This window comes from Nicotiana sylvestris, chromosome 11 (genome assembly GCF_000393655.2).
Source record: "Nicotiana sylvestris chromosome 11, ASM39365v2, whole genome shotgun sequence".
Taxonomy (NCBI): Eukaryota; Viridiplantae; Streptophyta; class Magnoliopsida; order Solanales; family Solanaceae; genus Nicotiana; species Nicotiana sylvestris.
The window spans coordinates 3473476-3479345 of record NC_091067.1 but is presented as its reverse complement, the minus strand read 5'-3'; the positions used below and the strand labels follow the sequence as shown (position 1 = coordinate 3479345).

Below are 5870 nucleotides of genomic sequence, written 5' to 3'. Positions count from 1 at the left end.
ATGTACAAACCTTTTCAATCCGGGAACCAATTTTCCTTCAGTTGTTCCAACTCTTTGTTTTATTTCCTTAAACTTTATCTTCATTTCGATCTAATCCTTGATTCATTATTTTGAGGCCTGACAACTTTCAGGATCTGGGCATGAAGTCCGCAAGCATGTCATGTTATTGAAATCTGCATTTAACAGAACTAAAAAGAGAATAAGAAAATGACAAGATTAAGAAAAGAGACAATCCTAGACAATGAAATATTAATTTCATTTGATTTTTTGATTTTTTTCAGTTTTTGATTTTTTTGGTTTTTTTATAGAAGAGTTTACATCAGAAAATAAAACAATAAAGTAAAACACCCGTATTACACCTTGAGATAATTCGGATGCAGAAAGGATAGCAAAACTGGCTACTAAGACTCCCGTCTGATAGGGAACTTTCATGCTTGGCGGCCATTTTTTAGTTTTTCTTCTGTCTCGGCAATGGCTACAATGGCCTTCAGTGTCAGATCAAATTCCTCAGTTTCACAAATCATTCCGACCATTGGCCTGATGTTGTGGGCAGGCAACAAATTGTTCATCACATCAGGAGCTTCTTCATCCCGAAAAATGATTCTTTCAGCTTCAATCAAATCTTCAACTGCCCTTTTGAGGGTCCAACTGTCCTTTGTAATGTGTCCCACTGCTCCAGAGTGGTATTCATACCTAGCGTCAGCTCGGTGCGAGGGGGACTAGGGGTTCGGCCATTTCGGGGCCACTGGCTGCAATAGATCTAGCCTGATTAGCTTTTGGAACAAGCTTGAATACGATTCACCAATAGGGGTGAACTAATTCTTTCTGAAAGGATCTCTTGGGAGAGAATTGTATCGAAGATCATTTGGTTGGGGATTATATGGAGCTGGGTAAGGATGTGCATTTCTGGGAGGTGGAGCTCAGTTTTGTGTATAATGTTGTGGTCGCGTGCAAGGTTGCGCGTTCATCACTGCATACCAACCAAACCAACCACCTGAACAGAACCTGACTAATTTGCTCACACCACAACCTGGTTGGTTTTGAGACATTTAATACATAGGAAATCACACGTTGGGGATGCAATGCACCTAATAATTAAATATTTCTACCATGTATTTGAACGGTTACATGTTTTATCCCGGTCTTAACTAACCCTTTAAGTATGTACCTCTTTTATTTCTATCTCTATTTAATCACTCTTGATTTTTTGCGTCTCTGTCGCTTTTTATTTTTTTGGCATTCTCCTTCTTTTTTTTGGTAACTCTTTTATTTTTTGTCACTCTTTTTTTTTAGTTTATTTTTTCCTCAGTTAATTCTATGGTTTTGATCGAATCCGATGGGGATTGTCTACGTATCATGACGCCGCATGAATAAGATCATTACGTAGTTCAGAAAAAAATTAGGAATAAAGTACACAAACTAACTTTCGTTTTTTACTCATATACAAATAACTCCACGAAAGCTCCTAACAAGGAAAATAATTTTGGATTTTTTTTTGGTAGAAAGAAAGGATTCAAAAGAAGAAAGAATTTCTTTTTAGATTTCAATTTTTTTATTGAATTGTTGAAAGTGAGACTTCTAAAGAAGAGCGATTTTTTTTTGAAATTCGATTTTTTTCATTTTGTTTTTGGAATTGTTGAAAGAAAGAATTAAAATAAAGATTTTTTTATTTTTAAAGTTTCTTTTTTTTTTGGAATTTTTTGAAATAAACACTTCTAAAGAAGAAATAAAATATTTTTGAATTTTAAATATTTTTTTTCCAATTTTTGAAGAAAAAACTTCTGAAGCAGAAAAAAAATATTTTGGAATTCAACAATTTATTTATTTTTGGAATTTTCGATTTTTTTTCTTTTTCATTTATTTATGTTTTTGTGATTTTTGAAGAAAAAAATCTGATTTTGATTTTTTTGTGTGGAAGGAATACTTATAAAAGGAAAAGAAGAAAATATTTTGGAATTTTTTGTTTGATTTTTTTAAAATTGGGTTCTCTAAGAAATTATTTTCTAAAGAATGAAGTAAAGGGAAATATATTTGATTTTTTATTTTTTGAAAATTGGGGGTCGGAACCGATGAGGTTTGCCTAGGTATCTCACATCCGATGTGAATCAGACCCGCGTAGTTCGGTAAAATTGGGTACCTTTTTTTTTAATAATTCTGCTACATTAATTTTCTAAAGCCGGTCGACAAATGCAAGCAAGCCTTCCAAATGATGCAACAAGTAGCACATAAGTGAACATGATGGTCTCAAAAAGGATACCTGTCTTATACGGACTCGGTCCCTGTGCCGAGCTTCTAAGTCAAGTGCATATGATGCAACAAAACGATCCTACTAGGGATAACCAGTCATGTGGCTTGTTCTTCTATATTTTAAAAGTCCTAGGGGATGAGGCGTATCTAGACTGACCATAAAACGAGCGAACAACTCGAGTTGGGAAGGGGTAGCGTACCGGGAGCAATACTTCTCCGGCTTAACTACTGGAACCTCCCCGTTCTTAAATATGGGTGACTAATAATCCTTCACCGGGAGCCCAGGCCCACCGGCTTTATCTCAACAAAGAATGGGGCGCGTATCCGCGATTCCCGAGGTTGTATTTAGAAGACTCAAAGGGGGTGCGCAAGAAGACAATTTATAGAACAATTCAACAATATCAAAGAGGTAAAGAGCAAGCAAGTAGCACATTATGCCCAAATAGATCACAGTTATATACAAAAAATTAATAAAGCCAAATAAAGTCAATGTACAAGCTCGAATTCTTGAGTACCTCCCCAGCAGAGTCGCCAGAGCTGTCACACCCCTTTTCACCCTCCAAGAGATAATGTGTGCAAAATGTTATGTATTGTGGGTTAAAGAGCTTTTCCAATTAAAGTGACAAATTTTAAATAGGGATTATTTTATTTATAGAGTCTCCACTTGGAATTGATTTTAGCCGGTGTTCCAAGTCACCTTTTATTGAATCCCTATTCAAAGAAAGGTTTGACTCTATTATTATTGGTCTGCAAAAACAAAGTCCGGATAAGGAATTCTGTTGACCGGGGAGAAGGTGTAAGGCATTCCCTGAGTCCCGTGGTTCTAGCACGGTCGCTTTATTGACTACACTTGACTTGAATTAAACTTGGATAAACTGTGATTTATTTGATTTTTATTCTTTTCTTATGTCCGTTTTTATTTATTTTTTAAAAAAAATTAAAGAAAAGATTTGAATAATAATCTACAACTTAACTAATGAGAGAAAATTATTGTTATGAGTACGAATTTAAAAGATGAGACTAATGAGAGAAAATTATTAATTGACATTACTTAAAACTAGTAAGATGTGGGCTTGTCTTGACATTGAATGAGGCAACCCACTATTGGGTTGATGGAGTCAAATGGACTCATGTCCAAGACAAAATCCAAAAGCCCATATGCTTTTGGACTTTAAATCTGCAGATATGGCCTTTTAAAGCTATGTTACAGATTTGGCCCTATCTTGCTATTTGCAATTCGTAGCCAACTATTTACAAAAATAAGTTTACAGATTGTCTTTCTAATCTACAACTTAACTACCTTACTAAATAAGTATTTTTTAAGAGATAAAAAGATTATTGGGACTCTAAAATATAATAATAATAATAATAATAATAATAATAATAATAATAATAATAATAATAATAATAATAATAATAATAATAATAATAAAAACTTATCTTGGTGACAACAAAGGGACAAACATGGATACAAGGGTTCAAATTTTAATATATATGCTCCTTTCAGACAACCAAATGCCAAATGGAATTATATCTAATGCTTTGCAAAAATAAAAATAATTAAAGATGCTTAACACAATTTATTTAACTAACATATCGTTATAACATTATGAAACATTCAAGAGCATATAAAAATAAATTACAATAGAAGGATGAAGCTACTAATATTTCCCAGCGTCATTATCTTTCATTCTAACTCGATTTTATGAGTTTACATGGTCCGAAAATTACCTGGACAGCATAAAGAAGAACAAATACAGCAGAGTCAACTCTTTCCAAAATCAACAGCAAAACAATTAAACGGGCAGTAACAACAGCAAAAGACAGCGACAACCGGCAGATTCAAGCCCAAGAAAATAAGCTAGAAATACCCCAGCAAAACAGTATAATTATGTAACTCCAGAAAAATCTTTCAAGACTACTCTATTTTCCTTAAACAAGTTTTTCACTTAAGAATCAACTCATAAAAGTTGCTAAGGGATATTATAGCTACTGATTTTTTTCTTTTTTTTTGTGTGTCTAGAGTTCTCTCAGTAAGATAGGATGTCCTCCTTTTATATCAAAACAATCAGCTATTTCAAAAAAATTAAAAATCAATCTTTTTGACAGATTTTTCTACAAAATCTGCTCTTAAATTCAAAATGCCAGACTTTCTGGTTCAATCTTGTCAAGTATTTCAAACAAAATCTGCTCTCCACTATTCAAAGACAGACTTTTATTCAAACACTGTCCAAAGGTCTACATTTCTTACCAAACAATTTGACTTTTGAGTGTTGTACTCTAAGAGTCTTGAAGTAGTAAATAAACAATCAAACAAGTACCATATACTCTTAAGTATTTTTCACTAGCTTACTTTTATCAACACAAAACTATTTTACTACTTCAACAAGTGCAAAAACAGAAAATTTGACATTTCAAACTTAAAAAACTAATGCTAAAATAATTAATAATAGATAAAAATAAGATCTGAAAAAATAAAAATAAAATAAAAAATCAACCACGAAAAATAATAGGATTTTTACCATTTTATAATTCAAGTGGCCGAAAAAATGGTGGTATGCCAAAAGAGGGTGTTCGGGGAGGTGGCCGGAATTTGGCCGGATTTTGATCGCCGAATTTTCATGGTGAAATTGGGATCAATAGCTAGGTCTTGAGGAGCTCTATCCATTGATGTAAGTATTGTGGGGTGGTAGTGGTTGGAGCTTCAAGAATTTGGGCAAAAAAGTGACGGGAAAGTTTCCTAGATCTAAGATTCAAGTAGTTTGAAGGATTTTTGAAGGATTTGATTTGGAGATATGGAAGGAGGAAGTTGTGGAGATTACATGGTGTGAATTTGGAGGTGTTTGGAGGTGTTCCGCTGCCGGCGGTGGGTGGAGCTGGGCGGCGTAGAGAGAGTGATGAGAGAGAGAAGAGAGAGGAAGGAGAAAAGAATTATTGGTGAAAATGAGGACAATTTTCAGATTTTTGAGGCTTTAAATACCTAAGCCAAGAGTGAATGAGATCCATTGGATCAAGATGGAATGGATGGGTATGATTTGATCTTGTTTTATTTAGTGAAACGACGTAGTTTTGAGGGAAAACTACGTAGTTTCAGAACCTTTCAATGGCAGCCCTTTATCTTGCACTCTTGGACACTTTTTCTTTCAAATTTGGCCAAATTTCTTCCTTAATACTACTTTTAAAACTAATTTTACACAGATAAATTGATTAAATAACTTATTCTAATGATCAATTAACTAGATTAATTCACCAACTGAACAGCTAGTTAATTCTTAAAATGCACAAATGAAGAAAGAACTATTTTGTTTAGTATTTTATGATAGGAAATATGCAATTAAAATCACAAAAATTGAGAAAAATAATTAAAATAACAAAACACTAATAACTTTAGGAGGTGTTAAATAGTGCAAAAATTAGGTGTTCACATTTGCTACTTGTTTAGTTGTTAAGTACGTCGTATATGTGTGGTGGCGAGTATCTATACGTTGTTGTAGGATCATGGCATGCGAGTGAGTGTTATACTTGTGACCGTTGTGTTCCTTTATACGTATTGCTCTTGCTGAAACTAGTTATTACTAATGTTAAACAAGTCTTACTATGTTTTCTTGGTTTTGGATATTGGT

The 5870-nt window shown here is 33.5% G+C and overlaps 1 long non-coding RNA gene across 1 annotated transcript; it reads right to left on the bottom strand.

The window, feature by feature from the left end:
- Positions 1 to 3798: 3798 nt before the first annotated feature.
- On the bottom strand, positions 3799 to 5192 carry LOC104217322 (uncharacterized). Its single transcript, XR_708741.2, has 2 exons — positions 4770 to 5192; positions 3799 to 3978 (listed from the first exon to the last, which is right to left on the bottom strand). It is a non-coding gene; the product is annotated as an uncharacterized lncRNA (long non-coding RNA).
- Between the last annotated feature and the right edge of the window lie 678 nt (positions 5193 to 5870).